General features: G+C 46.1%; 1 protein-coding gene across 1 annotated transcript in view; it reads left to right on the forward strand.

Moving 5' to 3' along the window:
- LOC135553823 (speckle-type POZ protein-like) overlaps positions 1-19,555 on the forward strand; it is a 163,247-nt gene that overhangs the window by 8,884 nt on the left and 134,808 nt on the right. The window contains exon 2 of the mRNA XM_064985759.1: positions 10,762-10,915. The gene's annotated coding sequence lies outside the window, so the exon portion shown is untranslated. The remainder of the gene's footprint in view (positions 1-10,761; positions 10,916-19,555) is intronic.

Below are 19,555 nucleotides of genomic sequence, written 5' to 3' on the forward strand. Positions count from 1 at the left end.
CTTCTGTGATTAGACACCCAATGACGGGCTGAGCCAGCCTTGCCTACCGTTTTTATCCTTTAAATGGGCAATCTGCAGTTGTGGCATCCATTTTTTTAAACGTATGAATGATAAGTAAGTTATATTCTTCAAGAATACAACTTAGAAATGCCTCATGAGCTTAGTTCTACTGTCATACCCCATCAGAACCCAAAATATAACCTTGTTTTACTCCACTGTTTGTAAACTAAGTGTAAACAAATACTATATAGCCTCAAAACATAGTTCAGACTTACATTTTGTCAGTCCTTGCATTCATAGCTCTGCCTATGAATTTCATAGTGGTTACATTTCTCCAGCCCCATCCCTTAACTGCAGATTGCCCCTTTTAATGTTGCACCTTCCCCAGCAGCCGACTCAATTATCAGTGATTAAGTTAGTGTCAGTCTTTAGCGCTGAGCTGTACCTCTCCTCCCCGCCATGTGTCACAGAGGCCTTGAACAGAGCTACTGATCCCAATTCAGTGCTGTGGAGGGACGTACAGTATGTAGACAACTCTAAGTATAACCCCTGTCCTCAACTCCGATCCCCAGACAACAAGGTGACAGCGTACTGAAAGTTGGCAACACCCCCAAAGCCTTAACCTCAGTGAGGAGGAAGAGGCGTTGTATTACATTATAGGATAAATGTATAAACCTCAGTGAGGAGGAAGAGGCATTGCATTACATTATAGGATAAATGTATAAAGCATTAACCTCAGTGAGGAGGAAGAGGCATTGCATTACATTATAGGATAAATGTATAAAGCATTAACCTCAGTGAGGAGGAAGAGGCGTTGCATTACATTATAGGATAAATGTATAAAGCTATCCTGGTGCTTAGGTTCTTATCCAAGCTGAGATGACCCTGCTTTCAGAAGGAGAAACAAGGACAGGGCCTTACATTGCAGAAGGATATTAGTGATTCTTATTATTCCAGTTAGATTTTGAACTTGCAGGGGGTTACTGAAGATAGCATGGAGATATATAAGATCTGAGCCCTTGTCGTTCAGTCCTCACCCCCTCCTCCACCAGCCTCTCTCTAGAGTAGAGGACTGGCCTTGGTGGTGGCACAGGCGTGGGTGTGTGGATTATTGTGAGGCGTCTCGTAAAAAAAAACAACTCTTGGCTGCGAGGTCACGTCTCTTCTCTGCCTCATCCCCCTAATCCTGGCCTGTAAATAAATATCTAACACCCCCCACACTAACACCATAATACCTCCCCTTAGCTACACACACCCCTCTCTGTTCTGCCCAGAAGTCTCCGGAAGGCACACCTTGCATGTCTTTGCCTGTAGCGTTTTGACAAGTGAATAAACATCAGCTGCTTCATTGCCCACCTGCCTCCCAGCCTATACCTAACGCATAATGCTCCCCTCTCTTCCACCGCTATCTTATCTGCCCCTCACTTGTCCTACACTCTCCCTCTAACTCTACCGTATCTCACAGGCTGTAAGTGGAAGCCGACCCTTGTAGGCTGGTTACGGATCTCCACAATCACTGGACTATTGCCTCTACCCTGTCATTACATATAGACTAAAGACTAGAAGTGGGTCTTATCTATCTATAGAAAACCTAGCTAAATGCTCTCTCCTTAGGCTCTGAGTCCTCTCAGGGGACAGACAGACGGGTGTTGGTTGGACAGGTAGGGAGTTCTCAGTTTGGATTTAAATGTATACACCTCTGAATTAGGATGCAAATACCGTTTGCAGATTTGGTGGGCGTAGCGCTCTCCTGGTTTGGGGCTCCAACCACGATCTCCCTCCCTGTGCCTCCCTCCCTGTTGTCCAGTGAGCAGCAGCAGTGATCAGTAAGGAGAGCTGGTAATCTGCCGTAGCCTTAGCGCTCTCTGTCTCTGCTCTCCTTGAAGAAGATTGATGGCCCTCCTGGAAAGGCTGCTATTGTGGATGGGCAGAGAAAAAGTGGGGAGGGAGGAAATGGATTAAGAATGGGACATTTGAAGGAGAGTGATAGTGGTAAAAGTAGATAAAAAGAGATGGTGCTTGAGAGGTTAGGAGATGAATGGGGGACGAGTTGGAGTTGGGGTCAGGGGGGCTGTGTTTATCTGAATTTGTGTTTGTGTAAACATGACCAGAGATGAGGCTTGGACTCATCAGTTCTCACCCATTATCTGACTCCCACACACGCAGTATTCGCGCGCACACACAATTGTCTGTTGGTTTAATCCATTTGAATTAAATACATTTTTGACGGCATCCCTTTTGATTGAAGCAAAACTTTCCATTGATGTTTGCCCATGGAAGAAGGGGCCAGAAAGTGACTTTTTGGACCTAATTGCCAAAACATTCAGGAGATAAAGGTGCTCAAAGTTCATCCACTGTATACCATACCATGAGACATCCATGTCTTCATCACTGGGAAAATATAAACTGTTGAAATGATATCAAAAGCTCACAAGCAGGGTTGTCAAACTATTTGTTAATTTCTTCCCAAAAAATGTTATAATAAAAAAACGTTTTTACTAATTAGCATAAATGAGGAAACTCAGATTTTTTTGTTGAGATGGATGTATATTGTAGCTTCGACCCAACTTCACATCTTCTGCGTGTGTTGTGCCCGCTATCTGTTGAGACACAACATGCTCTTGAATGGTGGATGTCATTTCAAGCGTAGAACAATTATTCATAGAATGGACCTATCCCTCCTTCAGAGGCCACTGTAGTTTTGCTGGTACACCATTGAAATGTAAATTCAATTAAAATTGTTACTTCTAATTACTACCACAGAGATGGCCGCCCGTCCACCCATCATCAGATGTCAACTTAAATGGTCATGTTTATATTGTCTATATTTCTATGATTTCAATAGGTTTCCTATGGAGTACAAACAGTATAATTAAAACAAACAGATATTCCCATTCAGCAACATTCTCCCTCACACCATATTTGTGGTACAATTTGAAAGTGGAAATGTAAATTTTATTCCCATTTCAGTACATTTAGTTACCAAAACATGACACCCACCCCGTATTCAAGAACATGTCTCAACCGATGGTGAGCACAACACAAGGCTCTAAGCTACAACATATGTAAATCTAATTAAACAGTAGTTTACATGTTTTTAGAAAAATAACGTTTAAGGTAAAAAATTAAATAAAAATTACAAATTGAGGAGTTTTTGATATCAATCTCAACCGTTTCTCTTTTGCAGTGATGAAGACAAGGATTTCTGGTACCTTTTTAACTTCATGAATCTTTTGGCATTCGGGCCCAAAAAGTAACTTTGTGAGCACTTCTACAATGGGCAAATATGTATGTAAAGTTTGCTTCAAATCAAAAGGGGTGCTTTCAAAAAGGGATTAACATTGATTTACCCTGGGGCGGCAGGGTAGCCTAGTGGTTAGAGTGTTGGACTAATAACCGGAAGGTTGCGAGTTCAAACCCCCGAGCTGACAAGGTACAAATCTGTCGTTCTGCACCTGAACAGGCAGTTAACCCACTGTTCCTAGGCCGTCATTGAAAATAAGAATTTGTTCTTAACTGACTTGCCTGGTTAAATAAAGGTAAAATAAAAAAGTTAATAAATGTACCCTCTTAGTTCAAGTTTTCACGAATAAACAGATTTGTACACAAATGAGCTATGCATAAGAACCATATGTAACCATAATGTGTGTCTAGGTCTGTGAGCACATACTTTTCATTCTACGCTTTCCATTCTCGTCATTTAGCAGAAGCTCTTATCCAGAGCGACTTTCAATTAGTGCATTCATCTTAAGATGGTTAGGTGAGACAATACATCATAATTGTATCGACTACATTTCCCTCAACACATTTCTTCCAGATGTTTTTGAAAGATGGGCAGGGACTCCGCTGCCCTGACTTTAGGGGGAAGCTTGTTCCACTAAGTTGCAGGAATTTGATGGCAGAAGCTGGTAGCCCAGCCAAAAGAGTTGCAGTAGTCTAGACGTGCCTGGATTAGGACCTGCGCCGCTTCCTGTGTGCAGAAAGGTTGTACTCTGAAGAGAGTGAACCTGCAGGAGCGAGTCACTGCTTTGATGTTTGCAGAGAATGACAGTGTTGTCCAGGGTCACGTCAAGGTTCTTTGCACTCTGGGAGTGGGGCACCTTTGAGTTGTCAACTGTGATGGAGAGGTCTTGGAGCGGGCAGGCCTTCCCTGGGAGGAAGAGCAGCTGTGTTTTGTTGAGCTTGAGGTGGTGGGCCGACATCCAAGCTGAGATATGCCAGGCACGCAGAGATGTGTGTCTCCACCTGACTGTCAGAAGGGGGGGAGGAGAAAAAGTGGTGTCATTTGCATAGCAATGATAGGAAGACCATGAAAGGATATGACAGAGCAGAATGACTTAGTGTAAAGACCAGTAGTGAGAGTACGTGGTGCAGACACCGAGTCAGCTTTGGCAGAGTGGAGAGCAGTCTCGGATGAGTGACACGACTCGAAGCCTAACTGGTTAGGATCAACAAGATTGTTCTGAGAATGATAACGAGAGAGTTACAGCACACTCAAGTGTTTTGGATAGAAAAGAAGGGATACTGGTCTGTAGTTGTTGACGTCAGAGGGATGACGTGTTGGTTTCTTAAGGAGAGGCAAACTTGAAGTCAGGGGGGACGCAGCCAGTGGTCAGGGATTAGTTGAGGCAAGTGAGGAATGGGAGAAGGTCTGTAGAGATGGTCTGGAGGAGGTGATGGGGTCAAGTGGCCAGGTTATTGGGTAGCCAGCCTTCATTTCTCGCAGACTTTCATCTCGAGAGAGATGGGAGTAAGAGGTCAAGTAGTTCTGTGGGAGTTGTGTCCCCCGAAACATGACCTGTCGCACTGCTCTGCTTCGCTGCTTCTTAACACACTGCTCACTTAACCCAGAAGCTATCTGCACCAATGTGTGCCTATGTGTTGGAGGAAAGACCGTCCAACTGAGGTCAGCTTGCAGGTGCCCGGTCGGCCACAAGGAGTCGCTAGAGCATGACGAACCAAGGAAATCCCCCGGGCCAAGCCCTCCCCTAACCCGGACGACGCTGGGCCAATTATGCGCCCACCCCATGGGGCTCCCGGTCATGGCCAGCTGTGACACAACCTGGGATAGAACTGGAGGCTGTAGTGGTGCCTTAGACCACTGCGTCACTCAGGAGGCCTTATTGTTTTGACAATATCGCAATGTTAAATTTGAGCTAATTGGCTGTACCTCCACCAAAACTCAAGTATTTTTCCTTCATATATTATTGTTCTCCAACTTCTTTTTAAATCGCTTGATTAAAATGCATTTTCTCATGGCTCTCTGTTGTGCCTCTGCAGCAGACCATATGGTGAGAAATATGCTTGGAACATCGAGTTGTATTACATATAGAATCGTAACACGTATTGTATTGGCACCTAAGTATCGTGATAATATCGTATCGTGAGATTCCTGGCAATTCTCAGCCCCAGTATCAAGAAGCCACCGGATTGGCTGATGGTGTACACCCCCTGGACAGGATGATAGTCTATCGTAGGCGACCTTTGAATTACCCTTGGCATGTTACTCCTTTATGGCCATGCGTGTGAATAACCCAGATCCTCCACTGTGTGTGTGCAGCACAGGGTTGAATGGCCCAGTTGTGCTCATAATTATGACAGTTATTCACTCTTCGTGGCTCTTTTTAAACATAGTCAAGTGCTTCATGTGACTTTTTTTCAAGTCTTAGGGGGTTTCAACAGCAGTGAACCTGTGAGGAACAGTCCTTTTTTCTCTCTTTTTCCCTGTATCATGGCTGACGTCTTTTAATGTCTATCCCATCTCTCCCCGTCCCTTTCCGCCCTCTGCTTAATTTGTTTTCAATTCTTTCTAGTTTTGTTTTATCCTCTCCTTGTCTAGTCTGCTGCCCCCTTCTCTCTTTTTCATCAGCCTGTAGTACATTAACCCATCTTTCATCCTGTCTCATCTCCCATTCTTCCTCACTTTGCTTTTTCTGATTTCCATTTGTTTTCTTCTTCCACTTTTGTTTCCCCCCGCTACTCCTGTCTCTCTCAGCTTCATCCTCTTCCCCTCCCTCCCTCTCCCTCATTCCCCTCCTCACCATCTCTCAAGCTGCGGAGATGTAGGTTTGCTCTGCCATGGAATCTTGACAGGATGGATGGCAGCGGGTGTCTGTGTTGTCATCTCATCTCCCCTCTCCAACCTGACTAAACGATCAGGCTCACTGGTGGACAGACAGACAGGCCGGGGCAGGGAGTGCAGAGGCAAGGAGGGTGGCAGGGCGAGGCCCCAGCGTTTACCCAACCTGATTACAGGATCACACACTGCAGCTCATTTCCTGGAGTTCCAACTCATTACCACACCGCTGACCAACGCCTATCAGTCAGGGAGGGAGGGAAGGGAAGAGAAGGAGGAAGGTGGGAGACTGATGCATAGAGAATGAGTACAGGTCAGAGAAAGGAGAAGAGGGGGTGAAGGAGGGATTGCCAGAAGAGATTGAGATGAGAGAAAGCAGAGTAAATGATCATAGGTCATAGACAGGGCGAGGAGGATAGCTGTTTCAGTGAGTCAAGGGGATTTTAGTCTCCGATTTTAGACAGTAGAGGTAGTAGATCTAAGTAGCTGTTCCACTGTTATGTAGGTCTGAAGGCTGGCTTAGCCAGATGACTTACACTATACAGACCAACCAGTAAGGCTCTGCCCACCACAGGACCACGGAGACACACCCTCTTCACCTCACACAATTGACTCATTATTTTGTACGTTGTCTGACACAATCACAGCATATTGTCAGACCTAAGTTTCTCTTAATCCCCATTTTGCCCGTTAAAACGGTGTTTGAACCAGGAGGCATTAGTGATTTTGGAGCCCAAAAATATTGACCGGACTCATGCTTCTGTTGTCAGGTTTTGAATACACATCTGCTTGTCCAGTCAATAAGAACACTCACATATTCATTGCAGGTGAGCTATTGATCAATCCTCTGTCCCCCTGAGACACACACCTCTGAGAGTAGCACTGCCTCTCACATTCTGTACTTGCATTTTGCCTCTATATTTTGCATCTGATTGACATTTGTGACTGGCTTGTGTAAACCTGAGGGTGTTAAGATGATTCCATTCATTCCTTCAGTCCACCTCTCTTCTCTCTGACTTTCTGACCCAGGGGCTGTGGCAGGGTCTGGATTAAAGAGAGGGGGAAGAGTGTTCTTTATTCAGAGCATGTCACAGAGAGACATTGTTAGTCAGAATGGTATTGCACTTGGCTTCGCGTTGTGATTCAGGTTGGATTGGCTTTCTTCATGGTCTCAAGTTGGGCCTATTTGTTTTAGATTACTGCTCTGAAATAGTACTTTGTCTTACAAACCAGAAGAGCTTGAAGTGTCTTACATCTCAGCTATTGTCTTTGTACATGTCTGTAAATTATATAATGAAGCCTAATATGACTATGTATTTTAAAGGGACCATACAACCTGATGAAGTTTCTCTTGTTCAGTTATGTGGGAGTCTCTGTCCCCCTGAAGTGCTAGTGTTTCTTACTAAATATTAGGGATGCACCGATATGACATTGTTGGCCGATACTGATATCCAATATTTTCATTGTCAAAAAAAACAAACTATACTGATAACACATTTTGGGGAATATTCAGAGGTGGCAACTTTCCATGGGAGTTGATATTAATACCATTTAAATGTTGTTGTTTTTTTGCATTTGATATATTTACCATATCATATGGAGACAGAAACATAAAAGGTTTATCTTATCATAAGTAGACATAATTGCAAATGATTAAATCCTTCCAATAGAAATAAAAAAAACAATTTAGTTATAAATTGAACTTTAATTAAATGAGTTGACTCTTCACATGGGATAATTTCACTGAACAACAAAAGTGAATATTGAATGATCCCCAATGATCCATCGCATCTCCCAAAAACATTTTCAACATACATCTGTAAAATGATAGTCTAGAAACTAAAGCTTTGGTTGTCTTCCTCTTCGGCTTCCATGTCTTCTACCTGGACCTTCTCAATGTCCACCTCTTGATCATCAGATTCTGAGGCCTCATCTTCACTGTCACTTTCCAACCTTGTTGAGGATGGCTTATTGCCAGGCTCAAAAAGCCTCAAATTTGCCCAGATGGCCACCAATTTTTCACCCCTTGTATTGGTCAGCCTGATGCGTGCTTTGGTGTGTGTTCCCAAACAAGGACCAGTTGCCCTCTGAGGCGGTTGATGTTGGTGGGATTTGGAGGACGATGGCGGCAACAAGGGAAAGAGCCTCAGATCCACTAAGTCCCTTCCACCAGGTGGCTGATGAGATATGTTGGCACGACTGCCATATTGCATCTCCATGCCAAAGCCCTTGCTTGAAAGTGTACTTTGCCAGACTGCCAAGAACCTTGCCCTCATCCAGGCCAAGTTGGCGAGACACAGTAGTGATGACACCATGGCCTTGTTGATCTCTCCACCAGACAGGATGCTCTTGCCAGCATACTTGGGGTCCAACATGTACGCTCCGGCGTGTATGGACTTCAGGCAGTCTTCACGCTTTTTGATGTATTTCAGAACTACAGTTTCCTCTGCTTGGAGCAACAGTGAAGTGGGAAGGGCAGTACGGATATCTTGTCTTACTTCTGCAAGCAGAGTCTGAACATAAAATGGAATATCACTCTCCCTCAATCCGTGCAATGGCTACTGCTATAGATTTCAGGAGTTTCAGGCTGCTTACCACTCTCTCCCAAAATACATAATCCAGGAGGATCCTCTTGATGGGGCTGTCCATATCGGAAGACTGTGATATGGCCATTTCTTGGAGAGACTCCTTCCCCTCCAGGAGACTGTCAAACATGAAGACAACACCACCCCAATGGGTGTTGCTGGGCGGCTTCAATGTGGTGCTCTTATTCTTCTCACTTTGCTTGGTGAGGTAGATTGCTGCTATAACTTGATGACCCTTCACATACCTAACCATTTCCTTAGCTCTCTTGTAGAGTGTATCCATTGTTTTCAGTGCCATGATGTTCTCGAGGAACAGATTCAATGCATGAGCAGCATAGCCAATGGGTGTGATGTGAGGCTGGGACTCTTCCAATTTAAACCAAGCTGCCTTCATGTTTGCAGCATTGTCTGTCACCAGCGCAAATACCTTCTATGGTCCAAGGTCATTGACTGCCTTCAGCTCATCTGCAATGTAGAGACCGGTGAGTCATGTTGAAAATGTTTTCGGGAGATGTGATGGCTCATTTGGGGATTAACCAGGATTTCATCATGCATGTCAAGCAGTTAAGTTTCTGATCTGTCTGTCAGATGCCTCGCTTCCTCGGTGCGCACCGTCACTGTGTCTGTTTCCATCGTGTCCAGCTGTGTATGTAACATTTCACGTAAACCCTGTTCCTTGTCTGCATCGAAGTAGCGGTCCTTGTACCTATCATCGAGTTTGATGGCAACACAGTAAAGAGGCTCAGAGAGAATGCCACCGAACTGCTTGTTCACAGCCTCGAGTACTTTTGTAAGTTTTAACCCCCCGGTCTGTTGGCAGTTTTGTTGAGCAGGCGTTTCAATGCCATGACAGAGGGTATCACGTCTGCTGCAGACACAGTTGATTAGCTTATTTCTCCAGTCAGTTGTTCGAATGGCGCTAGGAGTGTGTTCATGTTTCAAAAATGTTCTCAATGCCATTGAAATGGCTGCAGCGACTTTGAGAACCAGCACATTCTTCAGCATGCAATACGACTTTCCTCAGTACGGAATCCTTGTAGACCCACTGTGCTGTCAGACTCAGCATGCTAATGGGGCTGACGTCGCTGGTCAGTCGGGAAGCTAATAGCAGTGAGATCCTAGATGTACGTTTCAACAATACTGTGTAACTCTGGTAGGGCAACATCTGAAAAATAGTGTGTCCCGGGGCTCGACCAGTCGACGAGAACCAACATCATCCACAACAGAGAAGGGTTGATTGTCAAGGGCAATGAATTCCTTTATCTTGGCGTTAATGGATTTTGCCTTTGAGTTGTCTCGCTGAAATGTTCTTACTCTTTCAAATGACTGCTGGACTTGTTTAGTTGTTGGAAGTGTGCACTTAGTATTTTAATGCTTTTGTTCTGTGTAGCGCTGTATTTTTCATGGCGTCATTACGTCATCTAACTACGTTATATAGGTATGCACGTCATCTAACTACGCTATATAGGTATGCACGTCATCTACCTATGCTATATAGGTATGCACGTCAGCATTAACATCGGTTTTGCATATTGGCGCAAGACATCGTGCCGATGTTGTCATTTTTTTACTAATATAGGCCTTTTCCGAAATGCTCACCGATTTTATTGTGCATCCCTACTAGACATAATGAAGTGTTTTAATAATTCTGTTTGGCATCGGTCTGGTTTCACCTCAAATCAGACATCGCACTAAATGAATCCCGCTCCTTCACGGTGGAGACAGAGCCACCTCAGCCATGTTGACAGGGAGAGGGAAGGAGATGTACAGACTTCTCCTCCACCATAGACTGGAACTGTTCAGCCAGGGAGAGAGGGGCCAGACAGACAGCACTGTTATTGGAGTCTCACTGAGATGGCCTTCTGATTGAACTACTGGGGCCCTACCTTGTACTGTTTGGCTGGACTTTCCTTACTAAACCTACACTACACATTTCCAAAGTATTATTGTGTGCGTATACGTTAAGTAGGTAACTGAGTCCGTTCAGATAAAAACAAACCGCTGACTATGTGTCTTGCATCAATGTTTTTTGTAATGGTTGTTTTACACAATGAACTCACACTCCTCTCAATCTCTTGTTTGTGTTCTCCTTCTCTGCAGCCGAACAGGAGATCCAGGCAAACAGAAGGACATAGCCAGAGACGCAGACAGACAGACGTACAGATAGAGGACTGCTCCCAGACTGACAGAGGGCCAAGCTGGCCCAGCCATGGCATCAGCCAGCAGCACAGATGTTTGAGGGACTTTGATCTGGGTGAGTACCAACTGGGTTGGAGATAAAAGGGGGGAGGGTGTACGAACACAGGGAAGATGGGTGATTTTGGGTGGGGCAGTGACTGGTGGCTGGTTTGAAGAGACTGAGGGAAATGTTGAGAGAGAAAAAAATAACTAGGAGTGGGAGAATTTTGTTGACAGAGAGGAAGAAGGTTACTTTTAGATGGGAGAAGGTGTGAGATTTACGGTTTGAATTAATGAATGAGGCAAAGACATGAAAGGAGAGGAAAGAGGGTGGATGCAAAGACAGCAGAATTCGATGTAGGTGGCAGCATTGAATCATTCAAATGATTCAGATGTGTCTGTCTTCAAAAAGCTAAAGTCACACTTAATTTCTAATAAAGGATTTACAGGTGTGAAAGGGGAATAATTATCAGTGTTGGTGAGAGAAATGAGGGAGGGGAGGATATTGTAACTGTAAATGACCGGTGACAGAACTGTAAACTGGAGAGAACAGAGGGTTTTTATGAAATAAAGTGTTTGTAGACGTTCTAGTAAACCTAACAAATCGTTAAATATGATCTGAAACAACCGTCTAGATGGAACAAAGGGTGAACAGAATCCGTTATGTAGAAATTGACCATCGCCCACAGTGTTTCTCAGATTAAATTACAAGTATGTACAGTGCCTTGCGAAAGTATTCGGCCCCCTTGAACTTTGCGACATTTCAGGCTTCAAATATAAAGTTATAAAACTGTATTTTTTTGAAGAATCAACAACAAGTGGGACACAACCATGAAGTGGAACGACATTTATTGGATATTTCAAACTTTTTTAACAAATCAAAAACTGAAAAATTGGGCGTGCAAAATTATTCAACCCCTTAAGTTAATACTTTGTAGCGCCACCTTTTGCTGCGATTACACCTGTAAGTCGCTTGAGGTATGTCTCTATCAGTTTTGCACATCGAGAGACTGAAATTTTTTCCCATTCCTCCTTGCAAAACAGCTCGAGCTCAGTGAGGTTGGATGGAGAGCATTTGTGAACAGCAGTTTTCAGTTCTTTCCACAGATTCTCGATTGGATTCAGGTCTGGACTTTGACTTGGCCATTCTAACACCTGGATATGTTTATTTTTGAACCATTCCATTGTAGATTTTGCTTTATGTTTTGGATCATTGTCTTGTTGGAAGACAAATCTCCGTCCCAGTCTCAGGTCTTTTGCAGACTCCTTCAGGTTTTCTTCCAGAATGGTCCTGTATTTGGCTCCATCCATCTTCCCATCAATTTTATTCATCTTCCCTGTCCCTGCTGAAGAAAAGCAGGCCCAAACCATGATGCTACCACCACCATGTTTGACAGTGGGGATGGTGTGGTCTGGGTGATGAGCTGTGTTGCTTTTACGCCAAACATAACGTTTTGCATTGTTGCCAAAAAGTTCAATTTTGGTTTCATCTGACCAGAGCACCTTCTTCCACATGTTTGGTGTGTCTCCCAGGTGGCTTGTGGCAAACTTTAAACGACACTTTTTATGGATATCTTTAAGAAATGGCTTTCTTCTTGCCACTCTTCCATAAAGGCCAGATTTGTGCAATATACGACTGATTGTTGTCCTATGGACAGAGTCTCCCACCTCAGCTGTAGATCTCTGCAGTTCATCCAGAGTGATCATGGGCCTCTTGGCTGCATCTCTGATCAGTCTTCTCCTTGTATGAGCTGAAAGTTTAGAGGGACGGCCAGGTCTTGGTAGATTTGCAGTGGTCTGATACTCCTTCCATTTCAATATTATCGCTTGCACAGTGCTCCTTGTGATGTTTAAAGCTTGGGAAATCTTTTTGTATCCAAATCCGGCTTTAAACTTCTTCACAACAGTATCTCGGACCTGCCTGGTGTGTTCCTTGTTCTTCATGATGCTCTCTGCGCTTTTAACGGACCTCTGAGACTATCACAGTGCAGGTGCATTTATACGGAGACTTGATTACACACAGGTGGATTGTATTTATCATCATTAGTCTTTTAGGTCAATATTGGATCATTCAGAGATCCTCACTGAACTTCTGGAGAGAGTTTGCTGCACTGAAAGTAAAGGGGCTGAATATTTTTGCACGCCCAATTTTTCAGTTTTTGATTTGTTAAAAAAGTTTGAAATATCCAATAAATGTCGTTCCACTTCATGATTGTGTCCCACTTGTTGTTGATTCTTCACAAAAAAATACAGTTTTATATCTTTGTTTGAAGCCTGAAATGTGGCAAAAGGTCGCAAAGTTCAAGGGGGCCGAATACTTTCGCAAGGCACTGTATGTTAAAATAGTTCCGTGTGCTTATTGTGTGTGAAGGCCCTCGTGCATGCTGGTGTATGAATGATGTGCGGGGCTGACCCTGCAGTGAGAGCCCTTAGCAGTGATCAGAGACCAGTGTCTCTTTATGGAGACAGAGTAATTAGTTCAGGGCTTTAGAGGACCTGTCACTGGGTTTCTCTCATCCCCCAGCCCCCTTCCACCTCACCTCATCCACCCCTCGGTCACTGGCTCCATCCCCTGTCCCCCTCCCTCATGGCTGCTCCATGTAATTGACGCCACTTAAGATCATTGAGTGTGTTTTTACATTTTTGTATTTTCTTTGTATTTTTTATATTCAGTGGATTTGCTATGCTCTGCTCTATGCTTGCTGGTTTCACCACGCCTGACTGGCCCAGCGTCGCTCACCTGACTTGTCACTCACCCTTGGCTGGCCTGCCAGCCGGCTGCCAGGCTCAACGAGCTCGTAACGCACTGTCTCTCCCGTTCAGCACAGCAGGAGTGGACCTGGCCTGGCATTGGATCGGTCCACTCACAATTAGTTAAGACACTGCATTACAGACACTTTAATGAGAACAACTATTGTGATCTTTGTGAGAGAAACAACTCATGCAAGACTAAAAATATATGGTGGATGAAACCTCAAATCGCTTCATATAGACTTTATCCAAGCGGTTTTTGATTGGTGTACTTTACTTAAGCAATAAGGCCAGAAGGGGTGTGGTATATGACCAATATGCTTAACCACAACGCAAAGCGGAGTGCCTGGACACAGCCCTTAGCCGTGGTATATTGGCCATATACCACAAACCCCAGAGGTGTCTTATTGCTATTATAAACTGGTTACCAATGTAATTAGAGCAGTAAAAACAAATGTTTTTATGAACTGGGTGGTTTGATTGGTTGAAAGCCATGTTATGTCAGACCGTATACCACGGGTATGACAAAACATTTAGTTTTACTGCTCTAATAATGTTGGTAACGTGTTTATAATAGCAATAAGGCTTCTCTGGGGTTTGTAGTATATTGCCAATATACCACGGTTAAGGGCTGTGTCCAGGCACTCCAAGTTGCATTGTGCTTAATCACAGCCCTTAGCCGTGCTATATTGGCCATATACCACACCGCATCGGGCCTTATTGTTTAATTATACCATGGCATTGTTAAATACTTGTTTCTGATTGGCTTGAAGGGCATTCTAGTGTTCATTATTTCTCTAAAACGCATGGTATGTTGGCACGGTAGAATTCAATAGAGTTAATTCTTACATGTTCTATGTTTGCTTTTGAAAGCAAAGGTCAAATTGAAAACATTAGCATTGTTCTATTAGATTTTTCATAATAGCATGCTAGGACTGATGGTTTGGTTCGCTAAACAAGCAAGTATGTTTGTTTTGTTACCAAGGCAACTACTGTAGCTATCTAGTAAACTTTCTAGCTACTTCAGTGGATGTTGAATGCATTTCTAGCATCATGTTAAATTATAGCTGTGGTATTAAAGGGATAATCAACTAGGGGCTCTATGCGTTCTCTGGAAAATAATGCAACTCTGTGGAAGGTCAGTTCCACTCTGCTAGCGTGTCGGGGAACACAATTTCCATGTCTGTATTTATTATATATTTTTTGCCCTATTTCTCCTCAATTTCGTGGTGTTCAATTGTCTCATCGCTGTAACTCCCGTACGGACTCGGGAGAGACGAAGGTCGAGAGCCGTGAGTCCTCTGAAACACGACCCAACCAAGCCGTACTGCTTCTTGACACAATGCCCACTTAATCCTGAAGCCAGCCGCACCAATGTGTCGGAAGAAACACCCGGCCCGCCACAGGAGTCGCTAATGAGCGATGGGACAAGGACATCCCTGCCGGCCAAACCCTCCCCTAACCCGGACGACGCTGGGCCAATTGTGCGCCTCCCCATGGGTCACCCGCTCGGCTGCAACAGAGCCTGGACTCGATCCCAGAATCTCTAGTGGCACAGTTAGCGATGCAGTGCCTTAGACCACTGCGCCACTCGGGAGGCCTTTTTTATGATTATCGATAGAACGCATAGTCCCTCATTAATTATCCCTTACATGATTTGATCCTTTGAGACCACGCAACAACCTATCAGTGCTGGGAAAGGAATCCTTAGGACTTGTCTGATATATACATATCTAACCCAGTCATTACTCCAACCATATTGCAATTACTCACTAACACATATGCTAACAGACGTATGTGGCAGCTCAACGGCCATATGTGACAGTGCAGGTTTACATCTTAAAGGTCTTTTTACAGTAATTATTTTTGGACGTATTACCGCCCAGCGACCAACTTTGATCAACTGTGCTCTATATTCACTGACTGGCATCGCCTGTCGCTTGGCAACCTGGAAAGGTGTTTGATTCATCTGCCTTTCTTTCACTCTCTTCTCTTTCACCTGGTTTCTGTCTCACATTCGGCCTCCTGGTTCTAATTCCTGTTGCTGCGGCAACCCTGCAGCTGTTCTGCCGATGGCTCCCCCAGTCTCAGCGGGCTGCTTGTGTGGAGTTGCTTAATGATTAGGTTTTATTTCTATTTCTCCTCCTGAAGGGCCACAATCCAACTGTGATCAGCTCCTCTACCACCCTGTCTGTCCCTCTGTCCCTCTTTCCTTTCCTCACTTCTGCCTATTTTCCCAGCCACACCTTCCCTTATACATCTACAGGTACTTGCTCTGTGATTGCCGTTGTTTACGTCTACCGGTTTGTGAATTGCCTCCTTTGAGTGGGGACTTTCTCCATCACTCTCTCCACGTCATTGTCTGGTGTTGTCACCATGAGTCTGCGGGAACTGAATCAGTCTCGGTGGTGAGTTTGACAGGCCGGTTGGAGATTGGAATGTGCCAGACTCTAATGACCATTAGAGTGTGTTAATCTGTGAGAGGTGTGGCTGGGGGACTGCAGTGAGGAGAAGTTAACTCCGCACAGACTGACAGGATGGACTGGAAGATTAAAGGGTCTGGCTGCTGAGAGTGATGGCTGGAGTATTATGTTGAGGATAAACAGACTGACTAAAGGATGGACTGGAAGATTAAAGGGTCTGGCTGCTGAGAGTGATGGCTGGAGTATTATGTTGAGGATAAACTGCAGTGAGGAGAATGGGTAATGTTAAACTAAACTGGTGTGCTCTGAGAAGCAGTGAGGAGAATGGGTAATGTTAAACTAAACTGGTGTGCTCTGAGAAGCAGTGAGGAGAATGGGTAATGTTAAACTAAACTGGCGTGCTCTGAAAAGCAGTGAGGAGTTTTAAAATGTCACCCGGCACTGCGTGCGTAGCATCTGTGCACACCTAACACCTGAGCAGCCTTATCTGCCTGGCATTTCCAACCTCAGAGAATACTGCTGCAGCCGGCGCTATCTGATGACTCACCAAAAGGCCTCCCTGAGAAAACATATTGAGAGGCAGCGAGCACAGGTACACTTAACCTGAACTTGAATTAGGAAAGGTCAGACGGGGAGGGTGAGGTACGAGGTGGGGACAGCCACTTACAGCACTGTTATTGTTTGGATCTTATCTTAATAGACTCTGGCTTGGTGGATGTGATGCCTGTTGCCTGCCAGGCAGCTTTGCACAGCGCTCTGTGGCCAGGTAATACACTGATCCTGGATCAGATCAGACTGGATGTTAAGTCGACAACATGCCTCACTGAGATTGCCAAATGGTCTGGAATCAGGTTGCAAAGATTTACAATTTTGTATATTTGTCCCAGTCCTGAGTCAAGACAGTGTTGGGTTTGAGTACTGACTAGACGCAGTGGCATTTGGAGGCCACCACACACACACCAAGGTGTCTAGAGTCTCAGCGTAATCTCAACACTTCATCACAACCGCAGGGCTTTAAAAATAAACAGTTTTGCCCTTTAACCTTTGTAGCCTTCTGCCTGGTGTGTTTAACTTGTCTAAAGTATGGTATCTTTAAAGCTATTTTTTATTTGTATTTGTATTTTTTTTATTTTCTAGTTGACTATATTATTTATATTGCTTTGTGTTGTCTGTGTGTGTAAAACTTAATAAACAGAGTAAACAAAAAAAAAATAAACAGTTTGGCCACAGCTACAGGTGGTGGCATCTCTGTTAGTCTTCATGCACTGCTTCTACACCTTCCACAGAGAGGAGCTGCTCATTCTCAGCATTCACTGTATAACTAACTCACTGTTTATTTCATGTATGGATAATATACATGTAGAAAGATGAGATGGAAGTACGTCAAGAATTTAAAATAGAGCTGCAGAAATGTAAATGAGGGAAGGAGTGTGTGCGTGCGTGCGGTACGAGGTGCAGTGTGTAAATGTGGTAATTGGGAAGCAGAGTGACGTCGGGGCACCAGAAGAGTAGCCCCTGTCGCATGACGAGCAGCAGACGGATAGAGCTGAACTTATTAGTGCTGCTGCCTTCCCCTCCTTTCCCCAAGCTGAAAAGAGCAACACGAGAAGATGGAAAGAGGGAGAGCACAGCTTTTCCTTCTTTACCCCCATCTCCAACCCCTCCCTCTCTTTTCTCTCACTCCTTCCTTTCTGCTTGTCTACTGTGTTGAGTGTTCGTCCAAAAAAGGCTGTTGTCCATGTTACTTGTTGTATTGTCTCTGTCCATGCATTACCATTCACTTGGACCCTCCATCATCTGACTCACCCTTCTATCTCCATTACTAGACACAGCTCTGGCGATGGTGTACTACAGTGGGTTGACATGCCTATTCCACAGGGGGTTTGTCCTGTTGAATGGTCCTGCTTAGTCTCATTGTGGGGGGGCCCACAGGTTCTCCTGGGAGGGGCAGGAAGGGAGGCTGTGTTCTCTCTGTTAGAAATTAGGGAGAATCTTCAGAGGTGGGGTGAGGGCGAGGGTTGTACTCTGTTATCTCCCTATGGCAGGCGTTTGCCCTTGATTGCAGTGTCTCAGCACACCAGCATGACAACTTAAGAGAGGGTTTGATCTTAATTGGCTCTGCTGAAGTATGTGTTTTTGAAGCTGATATGCTGGTGGCGATTGCAGCTAAAGGTGTTCACATTCTTCCATGACTGTATAGTTTAGTCTTTCTCTGTGAGATGCCTTGTGGAGAGGCAGGTGGGCAGTGGGTGGTCTGGGCCTTGGTGTCTGACCCTCACTGTCAGCCGTGTCTGTGTGTGTTAGGGAGAACATTTAGAAATGACAGGTTTCCATTTTTAATGAGAAGAAAAAAGCCTGTCCTCAGCTCAAAAGGCTCGCCCCCTTGTCTTTCTGTTTCTCTATGCATCGGTGGACCTGAGGAGACCCACACACTCTCTGGTGTCTCTCTCGTGGCTCTTTCCCCCTCTCTCGCCGCCCCCTCTCTCTCTATCACCGCGCACTCTCTCACCTCGCCCTCTCTCCTCGCCGCGCCCTCTCGCCCTCTCTCTCGCCGCGCCCTCTCGCCCTCTCTCTCGCCGCGCCCTCTCGCCTTCTCTCTCGCCGCGCCCTCTCGCCTTCTCTCTCGCCGCGCCCTCTCGCCTTCTCTCTCGCCGCGCCCTCTCGCCTTCTCTCTCGCCGCGCCCTCTCTCTCGCCGCGCCCTTCTCTCTCGCCGCGCCCTCTCGCCTTCTCTCTCGCCGCGCGCCTTCTCTCTCGCCCGCGCCCTCTCGCCTTCTCTCTCGCCGCGCCCTCTCGCCTTCTCTCTCGCCGCGCCCTCTCGCCTTCTCTCTCGCGCGCCCTCTCGCCTTCTCTCTCGCCGCGCCCTCTCGCCTTCTCTCTCTCGCCGCGCCCTCTCACGCCTCTCTCTCGCCGCGCCCTCTCGCTCTCTCTCTCGCCGCGCCCTCTCGCCCTCTCTCTCGCCGCGCCCTCTCGCCTCTCTCTCTCGCCGCGCCCTCTCGCCTTCTCTCTCGCCGCGCCCTCTCTCTCGCCTCTCTCTCGCCGCGCCCTCTCGCGCCCTCTCTCTCTCGCCCGCGCCTCTCTCTCTCTCGCCGCGCCCTCTCTCTCTCGCCGCGCCCTCTCTCTCTCTCTCTCGCCTCTCTCCCTCTCTCTCTCTCGCCGCCTCTCTCGCCCTCTCTCGCCGCGCCCTCTCGCCCTCTCTCTCGCCGCGCCCTCTCGCCCTCTCTCTCGCCGCGCCCTCTCGCCCCTCTCTCTCTCGCCGCGCCCTCTCGCCCTCTCTCTCGCCGCGCCCTCTCGCCCTCTCTCTCTCTCGCCGCGCCCTCTCGCCCTCTCTCTCGCCGCGCCCTCTCGCCCTCTCTCTCGTCGCGCCCTCTCTCTCTCGCCGCGCCCTCTCGCCCTCTCTCTCGCGCCCTCTCGCCCCCTCTCTCTCCGCGCCTCGCCCTCTCTCTCTCGCCCTCGCCGCCCTCTCGCCCTCTCTCTCTCGCCTCGCCCTCTCTCTCTCGCCGCGCCCTCTCTCTCTCTCTCGCGCCCTCTCGCCCTCTCTCTC

Source organism: Oncorhynchus masou, chromosome 14, assembly GCF_036934945.1.
Source record: "Oncorhynchus masou masou isolate Uvic2021 chromosome 14, UVic_Omas_1.1, whole genome shotgun sequence".
Classification (NCBI taxonomy): Eukaryota; Metazoa; Chordata; class Actinopteri; order Salmoniformes; family Salmonidae; genus Oncorhynchus; species Oncorhynchus masou.